This window comes from Apium graveolens, chromosome 1, assembly GCF_009905375.1.
Source record: "Apium graveolens cultivar Ventura chromosome 1, ASM990537v1, whole genome shotgun sequence".
NCBI lineage: Eukaryota > Viridiplantae > Streptophyta > Magnoliopsida > Apiales > Apiaceae > Apium > Apium graveolens.
In genome coordinates, this window is record NC_133647.1 from 128,383,887 (window position 1) to 128,404,496 (window position 20,610).

Sequence of the window (20,610 nt, forward strand, 5' to 3'; positions counted from 1 at the left end):
CTATGCTTCAAACAACGTCTATCTTCAATCAATGCCAATACACTGAAATCTTCTGGTAGCACTTATACATTGAATCTGCATCATTTTTGAAACATAAAAGTCTTTAACCTTTATTCTTCACTGAGGTATGATCATATTACTGAACTTCTTTCAGTGATCGGTAACTAGACTTCAAGCTTTCTTCTAATCTTTTGATTCTTTGTATTTGTCTTGTCTTCATTTCTTCTTATTTCTTGTGTAGTCGTAGTATTATTAACCTGTCATATTTTAGTGTTGTTCTCGTGTTGAGTTATCACGTAATTGTTCATATAGCTACGCAGTCTCACCAACAAATTCATGAGATCCTACTAGCAAAGTAGTTTAAGTAGACCCGAACCGTACACAGTACGATAACACAACACAAAACCAAAAGATAATTCATTTACTCAATAAAGAAAAAGGATGTACACCAGAAGCTGCCAGCTATTAGACGCATATATTTACAGACCATTTTTACTGAAACCAGTAAAAATTACAACACTAAAGCTCGTCTTTTAATAAGTCTGTGCCATGAGACTTTGTGTTAGTCAGTCCCTGCATATATAGAAGTCTTTTCGTCAATGCCTGTCATATATGGTTTGAAATAAAACTCTAAAATTTATTGATATTGATCATGATGGTCCTTTATTTTATGACCACATAAGTTTGTACCGTCTATTAAGTTTATGTTGATCAAATCTTCATCATATGCAGTTAAGTGCATGATATTCATTAAGTAGTTTCAATACCTGGATTTTTTTCCATATATGCAGTTCGATCTTTACATTCAACATTGCTCAGAGTTCAAATTCTCGATAATCTGTTTAAGAAGAATCCTATACATTATGATTATTATTTTCTCCAAATATGGTTCCCTCGTAATCCACTTTTCAGCCTTAAACATGAGTTTTCAGTTTTTGCTGACTCATCTATATTCCATATATCAATTATGTTTAGTATCGGTGTGTTGGGCCGTAGGACCCAAAATAGAATGTATTAAGATGTATTAGGAAGCCTAATAAGAGGCCCAAAATGTAATATATTAGGAAAGCTCACTAGGGGATTTTCTATAAATAATTGACATCCCCTTAGCTGAAAAGAAGATTGGATAACTTGATATTAAAGAAGAGAGTAAAGAATCTCATTATGAGTTCACACATATTTATGATACATATTTAATACGTATAATAAATGATAATCGATTGAGGAATAGATCGTAAAGAACTAGACTAATATAAACTCAATATTTGGCGCTAAAAGAAGCTCTCTAATTTATGTTTTATCCAACATTAATCCTTCGAAGATGGAAGAAGATGCTACAAACCAAATCAGGGGGACCAAAGAGATTGTGAAGGCCCCAAAAGATCGAAAAGGAATAACAGTCTAATAACCCAAATTTTTATGACTTTTTAAAATGATGAATGAATATTAATCCTGACAATTGAGGAAAAACTTTTCAGCCCACACTATATTAGAATATGAAAATTAAGTTTCTGAGATCATATTGTGGTTATACGTACTAAATGAGTGTATGTAAAATCGTTAGTTTTCGAAAAAATAATATTGCAAAATGACCTTATATTACGGACTATCGAGGAATACAAGAATCACATCATGATCAAGGATTTAAAAATCTTACGAATAAAACCCAAGTACAAGATTACGAAATCTAAGGATTTATAAGAAAGGATTACCACGTAAGTCACTTACGAGGAAATAATTAAGTAATTAAGTAAGTGAATGAATAAACGAACTAAGGTCATACAAATCTCATGCAAAAGTATGTCAACCGAATTAGTACAAGGAGAAACCAAATTGGTTGATCAATTGGAACTAAGTTAGAAACATGATTCCTTAAAATAAGGATTCTTCTTCTTCAGCATTAAAAGTTTGACAAATTAATGTACTATTCTATTCCTACCCTTAATATACATACATCAATACATATCACAAATGAACCAACCAAGCAAGCAATCCAAGCAAAAACCCCTCTCTCCCCCCAAAAACACAATGTTCATTTCCAAGAATAAGGAGGAAAGAAAAATTCAAAAATCACATTATACTCATTAAAAAATCACCAAATATTTAACACACCTCCTTAATATCATGAACAAGGCACTTACCAAATTTTAATCCCATCCATGAAGTCTTCAATTTTATAAAAATGTTTAAAGTTGAGGGTGAATAGTAACTACGAAAATTACTTTTTGTTTTCTTGATTTTCCCTGAAAGTTTAAGACTCCAAAGCTAAACCAAACTATCTACAAGGATCTGTACCCTTATTAAGTTTTAACAAGCTTCAATAAAGGTATAAACATCATCTACCCTTTGTATTTCTTTAAGTTTTAAGCATAGTTACAAGACATGTTCATATGAGACATGATTCTTGAAGAATGGAGTTTGGATTGTTAAATGTTGATGGTAAATTGTTATGGGTTGGTATTTCTCATGTTTTCATAGATTATATAAACTGAACTTGAAATAATTTTGGTCTAATATATGATTGAGTTGTTGTTAAATGGATTTAACATAGTTAAACCAGAAATTATTACGCATTTAGCTGTTATAATGTTCGTGTGTCTTTAGGACTGTTTAGAGACATAATTATAGAATGTAAAACATATATTTTTGAACAAAAATTGAAATTAATCATAGATATTTATTTCTAGTTTGTAACCATATAAATATTGTATCAAGACGATTTACAGATTAGGAGAAAAGTTTGTTTTAGAGAATGTAGTCGAGAAAAACCAAACTGCTACCTAGTGCTGACTTTGAGGGTATAATTGATGCCCTTAAACATTGTTTAAAATTATGGAACTTGGTCAGTAGCTTAATTATACAATGAAGAATACCTATTTAAAATTTGAGTAAAAAATGTTAATTTTTCGATTTTATAAAAATTTCGGAGTGAAGGTCGCGCAAGGAGAGAATCCAAAAAATGACCTCAGCTAGACACTGCCATTAAACTCCTGCTTCAGGATTTTTAACCTTCTGCCCAGAAAAAAAATTTATTCATTTGTTCTAAATATTGTCTATATCGTGCACATGAAAATGGTGCATCGATTGAGTTAACGGTTTGAGAGAAATCAACGTTTTAGTGAACGCGCTATGAACAGTAAAACTCCGTAGTTACCAAACTTTTAAAATGTTTTTCACCTATTTAAATTCATATTTTAAAAATTAAAAATTGTATGATAAATATTAAAACACTCAAGAAGCTCCTCGAGAGGGTTTCGTATTAAAATATTAATTTTTTGATTTATTAAAAATGCTAGAGTGCGAGTCGCGTAATAGTAAAATTCGGTAAAGTCAACTCCGGAATACCACTTTGACCGTCCATTGCGACCAAGGGTTGATAGTTATTTCGAGTAGGTTGAATATCGAAAATTGTGAAGTATTACACTTATTAGTAAAATAAGTCATTGATGGAATTAAGAATACTGATTAAGATTATGATATTTTTTGATTAGAAAACACATAACGAGTAGAAGTCAGAAACGTATCTTGCACTTCAGGCAAGTTTACAAACCCAACTTTTTAAGAATTGTTATGTTACGAAAGTTTTTTTTAAAAAAATCAAGATATATGCATATTGATTGTACATTGTTTTACAAAACTGCGAAATATGCATGAGATTGCTTTAAACTGTTTTATGAAGTTGAGATATACCGTCTTACTCAATTGTTGATAATTTTTGGTATATGTTATATACTGGATTTGAAATGTTATATTTAGATCGAGAGTTGGTCAGTGTAAGTTTATAAAAACCCGAAAATATTCCGGAGGTGTTTATATTTTTAGAAATGTTAATGTTAGCGAGTAGCGTGGCATATATATTATAGACCGAGAGTTGACCAACTTGTATCGATTAAATACCCGGGAATCATCCCGGAGATGTTTTGAACAATTAAAGTCTGTAACTCTTTTGTTCCAAGGGACTTGTTGTCCCCTTGCGAAGTATTAAATACCTCGAATTTATTTAAAACAATTTCCAAATATCGTATTTCCTCAACTATATTTAATTACTCGAATATTGAATATTATTTCAGATATCCACTTAAAAAGGAGAAGTATTCTCCGACGATTATTTTATTTCAAATTCAATTATTTAATATTTATTAAAGATTAATTTAATTTCTTAATATAAATTAGTTGATGAATATTATTCCCAATATTCTTTTAAAATAGAATTATTTGAGGTTTAATTATTTATTAATTATTATTTAATTATTAATATTTACTAAATAATTTAATATGATTTAAAATCATAAAACCTCTTTGAAAAATATTTTCTGAATTCTAGAAAATCATTTTAATACTTTCGGATCGTCGAAAAATATTTTCTAGACGTATTTTAAATATTTGACTACAGTGTCAAAAGAAATTCCCCCTTATTTATTTATCGATTGATAACGGTCAACTCACATTATCTTAGTACTCCTTTCAAAAATTCTCGGAAGTACATATATACATATGTTAGTCCCTTAACAATATAGTAAGAATTACAGAAGGGGGGTTGAATGGAATTCTTTACCTTTTTCTTGAAATAAAAATGTTCAACTCAATTATAGATATATATGTTTTGATTAGCACAATGCGGAATATAAACTTTAATGAATCAAAACAAGGGTAATTAAAAACAAGAGTCTTTAAAAACTTTCTGGTGGATTTAAACAATTCCACCAGAGATATATATTAATATATCGAGAGAACTCTGTGTGCAGAAATGCTTACAGCTGCTTTTACAAGATAGAACAACTAAGAACACAGGAAATGCTAAAGATAGTGCTTACAAAGATTTCTCTGTGTTTATTTCTAAGTTAACTTAGTTTTCTTAGTTATTTTCTATTTGCTACTCTCTTGGTTTATATATATTACCAAGATTACAAAGTCAAAAGAACTGAATAAATATAAAATCTAACAGTCTTGATCTTTGCTGCTTTTCGTCCTCTATGACCCAGTTAATAGGCTTCCACAGTGTTTGTACCCAATCTCGACGGCTGTGTGTCAGCTTTCACTGTTCAACTGATGTTTGAATCTTGATATTATCATCCGTCGACTTTCAGATCATCCGTCGATGACTTACTTGATCATCCGTCGACTACTATTTTGAACATCCGTTGAAAGTCATTTGATCATCCGTCGAAGCTTTGTTAAGCATCCGTTGATAGCTATTTTGGCACTTGACTTCATTTCACTTATACAGAATTACAAGACATTGCTTATGTACAGTTAATCAACCTATTCTGCATATCTAGTTAAAGTCAACATGACTTATATGCTACTACAGATTCTATACAAAGGTGCATACAACACTGTGCTACAAACTTATCATTATATAAGCTACTCACTCGATAGATGATAAATTACTCATCCGTCGGTACTCAAACTGAGTTATCCGTCGGGACTATAATTCTTATCCGTCGAGTGCTACATTATTTCACTAAGTAAAATCTACTTAGATGTTTTGTTTAGGTAATCATCAAGTGCACAACATATTCACAACAATCTCCCCCAATTTATGTCTACTGGAATTGTAGCCATAAATTAAAAGACACTTGATGATAACAAAACATCCTAAACATATATCTTTAAAGATAAGTAGATAAAACTGAAAGTGCTTCAATTTAAACAAGGTATACAAGGTTTGGCTCACAGTCAATTCAAGATGCTCCTCTAGCCTGAGCAGATTTTTCTAGTTTCTTGAAGGTCTGGATCTTCTTCCAAGCTTTCTGTTGTTTTCTTCAATTTGATTCTGGAGCTGTCTGTGGAATTCTAATTCATCAGATTCTGAGAGATCTAACATTTCTTGCATTTCCAAAAGAGTCTCATTGCTAGAGATACTCAGTTGGTCTTCTAGTCTGAAGAATCTTCTCACACCCTTGTCATCCATGAATTCCATCAGCCAGTAGGGCCTTAGATGCACTCTCCTCCCTGTGTATGGGATGATAAGAGTTTTGGGTAGTGCATCTTTGGCTCTAACACTCCTTAGTTCTTCAATCTTCTTCAATACTAATCTTCTTGCAGTTACATTAAACCCAAAGTTTTTCTTGAAGGATGAATAGACTTTGATCAACACAGCTTGGCTTTCTTGAAGTATCCTGTGAAGAGGCCACTGAATCTCCCTTCCTCCTTTGTACTTGAATACCAACCTTTCAGGTAGGTTTCTGTATGCATCAATTGCCCTTACCTCATCCAGCTCCTCCAGATAAAGGTTTAGGTCTGAAAATTCCTTGATGTCACACAAGTACAAGTAGTCTCCCTTATTGATCTTGGGTTGAGCTTTGACTACTGCCTTGGATTTGAGAGGTGACAGCTTCACTTTCTTGACTGCCCTTGATTTTGTCCTTCTTGGCTTGGTGAGAATTGGCAAGTTGAAGTCAGGAATTGGTAACTTATCCCACTCTATTGGCTCATCCTTTGGCACAATAGGCTCTCCATGTATGTTCCTGTAGGGGTCTACCACCCTTATGTCTTCAAATACCACAGAGGGCTTTGATGCTTGAGTTTCAGCTTTAGTGGATTCCATTGGAAATTGATCTTCCAATTCCTTGTTAACAATATCCAACTTTCTTTTTGTTCTTTTAGCCAATTCTTTCTTTCTTGGAGATTTCTTCTGTTCTTCAATCTTCTTCTTTGATCTAGTAGCTTGAGTTGGTTGAGAGGGAATTTGTTGAGAAGAGTTCACAGCCTGTAGCTTGGTCAAGATAGCAAACTGTTCTTTCTTTTGTTTAGACTTCTTTGTATCTAGAGCAGCTTGCCTCTTTTCCTGCTTCAATCTGGCTTTTTCTTCTTCCTTTGCTTGAGCAAATTATGGATGTCCAGCTACCACACAAATTTCCTTCCCATTTCTGAATATCTTTGCAATTCTCTCTCTTGAGGCTGAATCAGCTGGATCTTTGTAGAGAAGAATAGATCTTGACAGAAGCTTCTTTTCATCAGGCTTGGGTGTCTCATACACAGTATCCATAGGGTTCTTCAAAGAAGACTTTGGATAGTTTTCCCTTGGTTTAAGAATCATCTCAGCCTTTGTAGTCTTGATGCAGGAAGATTGTCCTTTCTCCAGATAGTTCATGCTCATCTCATTCACATTGATTGGCTTGACAAGAGAGTGATGGATTGCTGACTGATCTGGTTCCTTGACTAATTAAAACTTTCTCTGTATTTCCTCATCAATCTTTTTCCAGTTGATCAGAGTCAACTCTTCTTTATCAGCATCTTTCAAACTTGCTGCTGCTGCATTTATAAGATCTATACCATCTGCAACTGGTGGCTTGGAGATAGTAATTGAAGGTACAATTACTTTGCTGATTTGAACTACAATGTTCTCCTCCTTAGTTAGTCCTTTCTCCCCTTACTTGATTCTCTCTCCCCCTTTTTTTTATCATCAAGTGAAGGAGTTAGGCCTTGAGCTTTAGCCAGTTGCATGAGAAGATTTGTCTGAGTCTGTTGATTTTGAAGAAGTAGGGCCACTGAATTCTCAATAATTTGAACTCTGGTCTCCAGCTTGGCTATCTTCTTTTCAGAATCTGATTCTCTTCTCAACCTTTGTAATAAATCATGCATGGTACCATATGGCATTATTGAATCCAGTTTTTCAGAGTTATATGTCTTTAAGTCAGCTATCTCCTTTTTCAATTCATCCATACTGATATTCTATCCAGAGTGTTGGATCTTCATTAAGTGCAAAGAGTCTAGATGAGCTTTAAGAACAACCTTGGTACCAGCATCTGAAACTTCCTGAAGGGCTTGCTGAATAGCTGTTACTTGTCTTACCAAAGACACCTCAAATTGTCCTGGTGTAAAGTCCTTTGCCCATGCCCATTTAGGTAAACTTAAAGCAGAACTTTGGCCTTCAGCTCCCCCTAAGTTCATGCTTCCATTCAAAGAACTAGAGTCATCATCATCAGAATTTACTCTAAATTCTTCAGATGGCTCTCCAGCTTGAGGAGGCATCCTGTTGACAGCAGCTTTATCTCTTTGAAGAGATGCTGTGGTGTGCACTAAGTGTAAAGTCTGCTCTCCCTCCACATTGCCCTGAGCAGCCAACAGTTGATAGGCTGAAACAGGGTGAGTAAAAGTGTTAGCATCCAAGGAAATGTTATCAATTACAGCTTTGTAATGTTGCTGAAATTGTCTTTCCTTTTCAGCATCATCCACAGTCATTAACTCACTAGCAATGGCTGGCTCCATCCTTATTGCTCCAGTGCTTGCTTTTCTCTCATGTTCTCTCTTTTGTTGCATCAGGGTCTCACCCTGGCTCCCCACCCTCACACCCTCACCCTCACCTACTAAGGTGGGACTCCTCTCACTCACTTTTGCCAATCCTGAATGAATGGATTGCTGAGATTCACTCTTTTCCTCTCCTTTTGCCTGGGAGCAACCCAGCCTCTCACTCAATACACTCTCCTCTCTCAGTCCTAAGAGTGATTGTATTACCACCAAATCTTCTGCACTTGAAATTATTGAAGTTTGAAGTTGTGCAGAGACACTCGACGGATAAATGATATCCGTCGGGTGAGTGGTAAAGCTATCCGACGGATAACTGCTATTAAGCTTATCCGTCGGGATACAATCACTACTCGACGGATGAGCAATATCCATCGAGAGAGTAGAAATGAATGAGGTGGGAAGAGAAACTATTGTTGACTTTGTGTTGATTGAAGTTATTTGAGGCACAGATGTCACAATAGAATCAGAAAGAATTGGCAAGTGAGCCAACAAATCATCTAAAAGATGATGCTCACTTGCACTAGATTTTGGCTTCCCCAACAGAGTTAAAGAAGGGGAATCAGGAATTGAAGTGTTTATCATGTCCACTTCCAGTGAGTTGGTTGGTGAGCATTGTGTTTCAGTGGCTTCTATCAAGAGAGATTTTGGCTGTGACTCCACATTTATTGGAGCCACATCAATCTGAATTTGACAAGGTGCAGGGACTGTGTCTTTAGCACCAGTTTGCACTAAGTGTGTGTCCTGTGCTTCCCCAGTTGTTTTGGATTTCTTCTTTCTAGTGTAAGTTTGGTGTAGGCTTGTGTCCCTAACCCTCTTGGCCTGTGCTCTTGGATGAGAGCTTTGTTCAATAGCCACATCCTTTTGGGAGGATGCAGCTAGAAGTGAGCTTCTGTCCTTTTTAAGCACTGCAGTTTGTTGGGAAAATGCAGTGTTGCTAGGCTGGGATTCACTTATCTCTCTAACCTTATTCTTGGGGTTTCTTTGATGTTCACCCCTTCCCTCACCTATCTTACCCTCCTTCACACTCCCCTCTTTGTGTTTGGTAGACTTTTCAACTGGTACCTTTTGAGAGATACCAGAGGGGGTTTTCTTTGATTTGGATTTAAGAATTGCAGTTGTTTTGGCAGCTTTGGTAGGCAACTGTTTGGTCATTGTCACAGTTGCCATAGCTATGCCTGAAGTCAAAGAAATAGAAGGGATTGGAATAGTTGAGAGTGTAGATGAACTTACCTCACTTACCTGAGGTGCCAGCATTGCAGGAAAATAGAACATTGGCACATCCTTGTGATGGTTGGCTCTGTTCAGATCTGCAATGATTCTTCTCTTTTGAACCCAACATGCTAATTTGTTGGTTGGGTTCTCAAGTACAATCTCTTCACATAGATGGTTAGCCAAAAGCATAAAAAATCTAGCATAGTAAATATTCTTTCCTCTCTTGGCTAAGTCACCTAGCTTGAAACCTAACTCATACACAACCAGGTCACTAAAGTTGTAATATTTGCCTGTAACTAGGATGTATAGCATGTTAAGCATGGAAATGTTCACAGAATCAAAATTACTGATTTTTCCAGAAAAGACCTTAGTTACTACATCACACAGGTAACTTCATTCCTTCCTAAGACCTAGTCTTCTAATTTCACTTAATTTTGCAGTAGGAAGTGCATAATGAATGGAATTTAGCATATTGACAATATCAGTGTCAGTGTGTGGTGCAGTAACATTGTCATCAGGAATCTTGAAACATGCTTTTATGACATCACTATTGATACAGAAAACATTACCTTTGATGGTCAGAGTGATGGTTTTGTCAGTAAAGTTGTAGATTGTTGTTGTCCACATCTCCTCAACAACTTCACAATAAATTGTGGGTGATTCCAGCATAGCAAAACTTAACTTGCAGTTCTTCACGAAGTCCATCATCTTATGATAGTCTTCAGATTGCTGAATCCCCTTATTGACCAAGGCAGTGAAGTTGTTCTTCTCATAGATGAACCCAGTATGTGACATGATCTTTACTACGGGTGCCATTGTTATGGAAGAAAAGTTTTGAAGAGAAAGAGGATTTTTGCTTGAGAGAGAATGAAATAAGACAGTTGAATTTGAGAATGATAAAAGAAAATGATTAGAATGAAATAGGCTTTTATACTTTGCTCAAACTCAACGGATAAAAATAATAAAGAGAAATAAATTACCCAATAGAAACTGCCTAAAATTACCATTTAAAAGTAAACTTTAAAAATTCCACCCATTATCCGTCGTGTAATGCTTATAAACTGTAAGTATACTCGATGGATAATGTTCAGGGAATTAACGGTTAAGATTTAGACACTTCGACGGATGAGGATAAGATGTTATCCGTCGAGCTTTAAAATATTCCAGAAAAGTAATTGATTTTTATTTACAATTTGTATATCGACGGATGACTCAACCCGATGGATAATGGTCATTCGGTGAGAGACAAATTTTGACTTAGCCAAAATTTCATCTAAGACTAAAAATCAACTAAATTTCTGGCTCCTTTTCAACTTGCAAGAGTAATTCAGATAAATTCAAGAGTAATTAAGCATACCTAACTCACTTACCAACTTAGAAAAGGTGGATTCATCCAGTGGCTTGGTAAAAATATCTGCAAGTTGCTTCTCACTTGGAACAAAGTGTAACTCTACAGTACCATTCATTACATGTTCCCTTATGAAATGGTACTTGATAGGGATAAATAAATTATGATTGTATAATTAAATACTGCATTAATTGTACAAGCAGTGGGCTGCTAGGCCCAATAAAAAGATATATGAAACTCAGACCAGAAAGGTTAAGCCTGATGGACCAGATCAGGCCTGATGGAATAAAAAAGGCCCAAAAGCCCTAATTATTAATTAATTTCGTAATTAATTAATAAGGGAAAAATCAGCTATTGAGAAGAGTCCCGATAAGGATATAAATCCTTATAGATTAGCCTCAAGGGGACCTAAAAGGATAAGGGATCAGCTTCCTACTTCCTAGGACTCCTAAGTCTATCCTAATTCAGAGGCTTGTCCACCAAGTCTCCTATACCAAGTCCAATTCAAGGACTCCCACATCTATATAAGGGGCCTCACCCCACAAATCAGAACTACGTTTTTTGGCTTGATTCTCTAATTCACAGAGATACGTAGGCATCTCGTAAAGGCAGATTGAGTCACGAAACACGAGAGCAGCCATTAAAGGCCTTGAGCTCCCGAATCTTAGTATTAAATACAGCAAGTAATAACCTTGGTTTTTTATCCATAACATTTGGCGCCGTCTGCGGGAAAAACGGAACAACAACCATGGCGAGAACACGGAGAACAACCAGCACTCTGGAGGAAGGAACACCATCAGGGACAACCCAGGTGATTTCATTAACCGTGGAGGTTCCTCCCCATTCAACTTATGCATCTACTCAGGAGGAAGCCCAGACAGGGACAACTCAACCCCAGCTACAAGGGACAACTCCCCCGATTCAAGGTACGAATCCTCAAGTTTAACAAATACATATACCTGTGAATTCTCGACCCGTCGGGTATGAATATTCAACTATTGTTACTACTAACCCCCCTTATGGGATGCCCCTTCACCCTGAGGTTGGAGGAAGCGGATATGCTGGGCTAAGCGAAGCACGAGGGCGGTCGCCCCCCTATATACGAGGTTTGGATCCTATCCCTGAGAATCGGGAATTTTCTGGTCCATACACTGAGAGAGACTCCGAATATTCGGATGATGAAGTGGCCCCGAGAAGGAGGCGTCCTGGAAAAGAGCCAATGGCCGATGGAAGGCAACGCCCCCAAAGCACCCCAGGGGCGAATCCCCAAGAAGTGCAGGAAAAGATCAGGGCTCATGAGGCTGAAATCCAAAGGCTGAGGCGTGATTTGGAGGCTCACCAAGCCACCAGACCCCACATACCTCCTAGGGGGAGAAATCCTCCTCCTATCATAGACCTGGATGGTCCGATAAGAAGAAGGGCTGCTGTCCCAAGAACTGATCCAAGCAATCTCCTTCCCCTTGGAGATCCTGATGATCCAACTCCACCCTTCACAGAAGAGATAATGAATGCCCATGTCTCAAGGAAATTCAAGATGCCCACTATCAAAGCCTATGATGGCACGGGAGACCCCGCTAATCATGTTAGGACATTATCTAATGCACTGCTGCTGCAACCCGTGAATGATGCTATAAAATGTCGGGCCTTCCCTCAAACCCTGTCGGGTATGGCTCAAAGATGGTACAGTCGCCTACCCCCAAATTCTATTGGATCATTCAGAGAACTAAGTCAGGCTTTTATTAAGCAATTCATCAGTGGAAGAGTCCATGAGAAAAGTTCAGCATCTCTTATGAGTCTTGTGCAAGGAGCTAAGGAATCCTTAAGAGATTACCTGAATCGTTTTACAAAGGAGGCTTTAAAAGTCCCAGATCTTGATGATAAGGTAGCCATGATAGCATTGCAACAAGGAACTAGGGATGAGTTTTTTAAGATGTCTTTGGCCAAACGACCCCCTGAGAGCATGTTGCAGCTCCAAGAGAGGGCAGGGAAGTATATCAAGGTTGAAGAAAGTATGAGGAAGACCGTAGTAAGTAATGAGCCCACTGGAGGCAAGAAACGAAAAACTGATTTGGAGTATATCGCTAAGGACAAATATCCTAGAACCGAACAAAACCCTGATTCAACCCCCAAGAAGGGAGGACCTGGGCAAAAGTTCACTGAATACGCTAAGCTGAATGCTCCCAGAAGTCAGATTTTGATGGAGATTGAGAAAGACAGAGATATTCGCTGGCCTAAGCCCTTGAAGGCTGATCCCGCCAAGCTAGATAAGGGCAAGTATTGCAGGTTTCACAAAGATGTTGGCCATGACACCGATGAGTGTAGGCAGTTGAAAGATGAAATTGAGTTTTTGATTCGAAAAGGAAGATTGAACAAGTATACTGGAGATGGAGGAGACAGAAATAATAATGGAAGGAAGAACTTTGAAGATCGTAGGAGGGACCAAGATGATCAGGGGCGGAATCCCCAACCTAGAGGACCAGTTATAAACACCATTTATGGAGGGCCGAGACCTCGAGGGCCTGTGATAAACACGATCTTTGGAGGTCCAACCGCTGCTGGATTGTCCAAAAATTCCAGAAAGGCATATACTAGAGAGGTTATGCATATTGTTGGAGAAGCCCCGAAGAGGGCCATGACAGAAGTAACATTGGCTTTTGATGATTCCGACCTAGAGGGTGTGAAGTTTCCTCATGACGACCCGCTGGTCATAACGCCGATAATAGGAAATAGCCCGGTTAAGAGGGTCCTTGTGGATAATGGTGCTTCTGTGGATATCTTGCTCCACGACACCTTTCTAAGGATGGGGTATAACGACTCCCAGTTGACACCAACCGACATGCCGATATATGGATTTGCTGGAGTAGAATGTCCTGTGGAAGGAATAATTAAATTGCCAACCATCATAGGTACGGAGCCAAGGCAAGCAACGCAGATGCTAGATTTTGTGGTGGTAAAGGCTAGTTCAACTTATAATGCTATCATGGGGAGAACAGGGATACATGCCTTCAAGGCAGTCCCCTCTTCCTACCATTCAGTCATGAAGTTTCCCACCCGAAACGGGATTGGAGAAGAGAGAGGAGATCAAAAAATGGCTAGAAGCTGTTATGTGGCCTCTTTGAGGGCAGATGGAGTCGGGGGGCAGGTTCTTCCTATTGAAGATATGGATGTTCGAGAAAATGATGAGAATAGAGGAAGGCCAGCAGAAGAATTGGTTTCGGTTCCTTTAGATCCCAAGAATCCTGAGAGGATGACTTTCATTGGAGCCACATTAGAGGAGCCCCTTAGAGGGAAGTTAGTGAAATTTTTGCAAGAAAATAGTGATGTGTTTGCATGGTCAGCAGCTGATATGCCAGGCATAGACCCGAAGTTAATTACTCACAAGCTAAACGTGGATCCAAGCCGGAAGACAGTGAAACAAAAGAAAAGAAATTTTGCCCCGGAAAGACAAGAGGCTATAAAGCAGGAAGTGGAAAAGCTCTTAGAGGCTGGTTTCATTGAGGAGATTCAATTTCCGGAGTGGTTAGCAAACCCTGTAATGGTGAAGAAGGCTAATGGAAAGTGGAGGATGTGTATAGACTTCACCGATCTGAATGATGCATGCCCAAAAGACTATTTTCCGCTGCCTAGAATTGATACTTTGATTGATGCCACCGCTGGACATGAGATGCTGAGTTTCATGGATGGGTTTAGCGGATACAACCAGATCAAAATGCATAAGGATGACATTCCAAAGGTATCATTTATCACTTACTTTGGTGTTTATTGTTATCTTGTTATGGCGTTTGGTCTCAAGAATGCAGGAGCCACCTATCAAAGGTTGGTGAATAAAATTTTTAAGGATCTTATTGGGAAGACTATGGAAGTCTATGTTGATGACATGCTAGTCAAGAGTCTAGTAAAGACTGATCATATAACCCATTTGAGGGAAGCTTTTGAGGTCCTGAGGTACCACAAGATGATGTTGAATCCCACGAAGTGTGCTTTCGGAGTAGGATCTGGAAAATTCTTGGGATTGATGGTCTCAAAGAGGGGAATTGAGGCTAACCCCGATAAAATAAAGGCAATCCTGGACATGGAACCCCCAAAAACTGTCAAGGATGTTCAGAAACTCACAGGAAGGGTTGCTGCGCTAGGACGATTCATCTCCAAGTCAGGAGACAAGTGCTTGTCATTCTTCAAGTCATTAAAGAACATTAAAGACTTTGTATGGAGTGAGGAAAATCAGAAGGCATTTGAAGAGTTAAAGAAGTATATGGGCCAGGCCCCGTTGTTGGCCAAGCCAGTTCTGAGTGAAGTTTTATTCTTGTACTTGGCTGTTTCAGAAAGCGCCTTGAGCGCGGTGTTGGTTAAGGAGGAACTGAAAGTCCAGAAACCCGTATACTATGTCAGCAAAATTTTGCATGGTGCTGAGTTGAATTATTCAGCCATTGAGAAATTCGCTTTAGCCTTGGTAATGGCTTCAAGAAAGCTGCGTCCTTATTTTCAAGCTCACCAAATTGAAGTGCTAACAAATTAGCCACTGAGAAATATCATTCACAGTCCTAAGGCAAGTGGGAGACTGATTAAGTGGGCAATAGAGTTGGGAGAGTTCGATCTCAATTATAAGCCACGTACGGCCATAAAAGCCCAGGCACTAGCTGACTTCGTGGTGGAATGTACCATACCCAACCAAGAAGTCGGGGGGCAGGAAGATACCATACCTCAAGACAAGGGAGTCGACAATGGGGACAAGGAGAAAGAATATTGGGTTCTCTATTTTAAGGATAAAATTACAGAATAGAAAAACTACTCCTCCATGCGGGAGCCTTCATTCTCTTTCTCCTTATCAGCGCCTTCAGCGTCCTTCGCAGGAGAAGCGGGAGGAGAAGCAGTGTTAGGATCCAAGATGCGATCATCTGGCTGAGGAGAGTCGAAGAGGGCGTCTATGCTGTCCTCTGACTCAGCCTGCTCAGGACTTATAAAGTCCTTAGGGTCGACTAAGCCCGGGTACTTCTCAGAAACAGCCTTCACGGCCGCATCCCATCCCTGAGTGAACTGTAGGGAATAAAGACCCTCATCATGAATCTCCATGAGATTCTTAAACTTGTCAGAATCCATGTAGTCATCAATGAGCTTATCCTTATCGCTCCTAAGTTTCACCAGCTCGGAATGAGCCTTAGCAAGCTCCTCTTTCTTCGTGTCCAGCTTCTTCTCTAGGACCTTAGCTCTCTCCTCCCACTTCTTCATCTCCTTTTCAAAAACAACAGAGTTACCCTTCCAAGATCTAGCCTGATGTAGGGCCGCCTGGAAATAGGTATTACTCTGCAAAGAAATATGTATGAGTTGGCGCAAATTCATTGGGATACAAGAAAAGTTGAAATTCACAAAAGGAAGAGAAGAAAAAAGAAAATTACCGCAGCTTGGGCTTGAGAACCCAGAAGCTCAATAGTCTCGACATCACTCCCCGTAACAATGTCAGTGAAATCGTGGGGAGTGATGGAATGGTACGACCAATCCTTGGCATGTTTGGTGGATCCAACCACCGTATCGCTCCTCCTGAAGCCCCAATTAGGCCTGAAGGAATGTGCCTTAAGTGGAGGATCCACATCGTCCCCCAGCTCGACCACCGGGACGTGGGGCTTAAGGAAAGTAGGACCGTCAGGTTTGCTCCTGGGATCCCTGTTTAACTTGGCCCTCTTCTGGCGGCCAGATTCCCCCTCCTTGGGCCTATTGACATTGTTAATAGCCTCACAAGCTGAAAGGAAAAGCATAAGGAATATTAAAATCCAGAAAAAAAGAAAAAGTACGGTTAAAGAGAAGGAAAAATAATTTCGCAGGTATAAATTTACCCTTATCACTGGCCTGGGAGAGACCAACTTTCTTCAAGGAAAACTCCTCTAAAAGGGTCCAGGTGTCTGTTTTCCCATCGTCTGAAATTAAGGCTTGGTAGGCCACCTCCTCCTCATCAGTTAATCTGATGCTACCAGGACTACCATCTGATACTTTGCAAAATGGCCTACGGAAGAGTGTGGCCCAATCACCCCCAGCCCAGGTCAGCCTAACAAACTCATCCCTCCATTTAGGGTTGTTCTCGACTATAGAGTTACTATCAAAGATATGGGGAATTTTGGGCCGTTGGCGAATTAAAACCCAGCCCGGCTGACTCATGGAACTATTATAGAATTGGAAAACTTTCCTAAAGACTGCTACGGAAAGAGGGAAGCTATTCCTGAGACAAAGGACCATAAAACAGATAATGTTCCTCCAGGCGTTAGGAGGGAGTTGACAAGGGTTGATTCGTACATCGGCTAGTAAACGAGGAATAAATTCGTGAAATGGGAACCTAAGACCTGCGGTCAGGGCTCCTCGATAAATGAACAGGGTATCCCCCTCCCAATTACAAGTCGTATCCCCAGGAGCGGCTGGAGTGATCCTAAGGTGAGGTGGAAGTCTGTACAGGGTGTTCATAGACTCTATCCTACCATCTAACTCATGAAAAGTGTTACCATGATTATACGAATCTAACTCAGACAGAGAAGGATATTCATCACCCCTCGAGTTAATCATATCAATGAGGGAAGTATATGGAGATTGAATTTGGATGTTTGTACCTCTCTTAGAGACATTCATCTTCTGCAAACGAGCTAGGTCACGGTCCGCCATTAATGTGCTTCGGTTGAAGGCTTGAAACCCAGAAATACTTGAGAATGGAGGAGCTGCGGTGGCTTTGGTCGCCGGAAATCGCCTTCAAAAGGGAGAACTTTAGAGAAAAATGTGAGATAAAATGAGAAGTGGGAAGTGAAGTGAGGATTCTCACTCCACACTACACTTATATAGGCGAAAAGCTCGGAATACGAGGCGTTTTTAGGCCCATTTAGCCAGGCCCAACCTAAAGGCCCATCTATAAGAAGTATCAGGAACAATCTAGAAGCTCCTGTGGAATTTAAAAAGTCAAAAATCGACCAGAACCTTAATATGGTTCGATCAGAGTCCTGATCGATGCAAAAGAGGATCCTGATCGATATCTTATTCGAACAGGAGGGAAGAAATCCCCTAAGATCGATCAGAGTCCTGATCGACAGAGAAGAGAGTCCTGATCGATATCTTATTCGAACAGGAGGGAAGAAATCTCCTAAGATCGATCAGAGTCCTGATCGACAGAGAAGAGAGTCTTGATCGATATCTTATTCGAACAGGAGGGAAGAAATCCCCTAAGATCGATCAGAGTCCTGATCGACGGAGAACAGAGTCCTGATCGATATTCCATTCGATCAGAATGGTCGAGAGCCATTTAATTCGTTCAGAGTCCTGATCGAAATCGATCAGGAATCCTGGTCGATTAAGCCCGTGTAGCAATCGACTAGGGTGTCACTTTGAAGGCCAATTCGGTCAGAATCCTGATCGAAATCGATCAGGAATCCTGTCGACCAGAGTGTAAGATCCTGAGCTAATTCGATCAGGATCCTGATCGATTTTGGGTGCATCCTGATCGATTTTGGCTGCATCCTGATCGATTTTGTCTGCATCCTGATCGATTTCGAATGCATTCTGATCGATTTTAAGCCAGAAAATTAAGGATAAGTCCCGGGAAATTAGGGAAAAATCCAGAAAATTAAGGATAAGTCCCGGGAAATTAGGGAAAAATCCAGAAAATTAAGGATAAGTCCCGGGAAATTAGGGAAAATCCAGAAAATTAAGGATAAGTCCCGGGAAATTAGGGAAAAATCCAGAAAATTAAGGATAAGTCCCGGGAAATTAGGGAAAATCCAGAAAATTAAGGATAAGTCCCGGGAAATTAGGGAAAAATCCAGAAAATTAAGGATAAGACCCGGGAAATTAGGGAAAAATCCCAGAAAATAAGGGAAAAATCCCAGAAAATTAGGGAAAAATCCAGAAAATAAGGAAAAAATCCCGGAAATAAGGGAAAAATTCCTGGAAATTAAGATAATTCCTGAATAAAAGGAAAAATTCATTGTAAATGTGTAGGTCGCTCCACACTTTACGGAAAAACGAAACCCTGTAAGGGAACAAATAGACTTAACTTCTGCGAAACCTAATCAATGTTTCCCAAAAGTTGGGAGGCAAATGATAGGGATAAATAAATTATGATTGTATAATTAAATACTGCATTAATTGTACAAGCAGTGGGCTGCTAGGCCCAATAAAAAGATATATGAAACTCAAACCAGAAAGGTTAAGCCTGATGGACCAGATCAGGCCTGATGGAATAAAAAAGGCCCAAAAGCCCTAATTATTAATTAATTTCGTAATTAATTAATAAGGGAAAAATCAGCTATTGAGAAGAGTCCCGATAAGGATATAAATCCTTATAGATTAGCCTCAAGGGGACCTAAAAGGATAAGGGATCAACTTCCTACTTCCTAGGACTCCTAAGTCTATCCTAATTCAGAGGCTTGTCCACCAAGTCTCCTATACCAAGTCCAATTCAAGGACTCCCACATCTATATAAGGGGCCTCACCCCACAAATCAGAACTACGTTTTTTGGCTTGATTCTCTAATTCACAGAGATACGTAGGCATCTCGTAAAGGCAGATTGAGTCACGAAACACGAGAGCAGCCATTAAAGGCCTTGAGCTCCCGAATCTTAGTATTAAATACAGCAAGTAATAACCTTGGTTTTTTATCCATAACAGTACTTGATGTCTATATGCTTTGTCCTTGAATGTTGCACTGGATTTTCAGTGATGGCAATTGCACTTGTGTTGTCACAGAAAATAGGAATCCTTTCAACTTGCAAACCATAGTCTAGAAATTGATTTTTCATCCATAAAATCTGTGCACAACAACTACCAGCAGCAATATATTCAGCTTCAGCTGTAGAAGTAGAAACTGAATTTTGCTTTTTACTGAACCAGGACACAAGCTTGTCTCCTAAAAATTGACAGGTTCCTGTTGTGCTTTTTCTATCAATTCTGCAACCTGCATAGTCTGCATCTGAATAACCAGTTAGATCAAAACCAGAATCTCTAGGATACCAAATGCCAAGGTTTGGTGTTCCTTTGCGATATCTGAAAATTCTTTTAATAGCTATCAAATGAGACTCTCTAGGATCAGCCTGAAATCTAGCACACAAACATGTAGCAAACATTATATCTGGCCTACTGGCTGTTAAGTACAGAAGTGAGCCAACTATGCCTCTATAACTTGAAATATCCACAGACTTTTCAGTAGTGTTTAGTTCAAGCTTAGTTGCAGTGGCCATGGGAGTTTTTGCAGATGTGCAATCCATTAGATCAAACTTCTTTAAAAGATCAAAAATATATTTAGTTTGACTAATGAATATTCCATCACTAACTTGCTTAACTTGTAAACCAAGAAAGTAAGTTAGTTCTCCCATCATACTCATTTCATACTTGTTTTGCATCAGTTTGGCAAACTTTTTACAAAGTTTCTCATCTGTAGAGCCAAAAATAATATCATCTACATAAATTTGAACAAGTATGCTAGAGCCATTCACATTTCTGAAAAATAAAGTTTTATCTACAGTACCTCTTATGAAGTGATTTTCCAAAAGGAACTTTGATAAAGTGTCATACTAGGCTCTAGGTGCTTGCTTCAGTCCATAAAGTGCTTTCAATAGATAGTAGACATACTCTGGGAAATTTGGATCTTCAAAGCCAGGAGGTTGACTTACATACACTTCTTCCTCTAAATCTCCATTCAGAAAGGCACTTTTGACGTCCATTTGATAGACCTTGAAATTGGCATGGGCTGCATAGGCTAAGAAGATTCTGATGGCTTCAAGTCTTGCAACAGGAGCAAATGTTTCATCAAAATCTATCCCTTCTTGCTGACA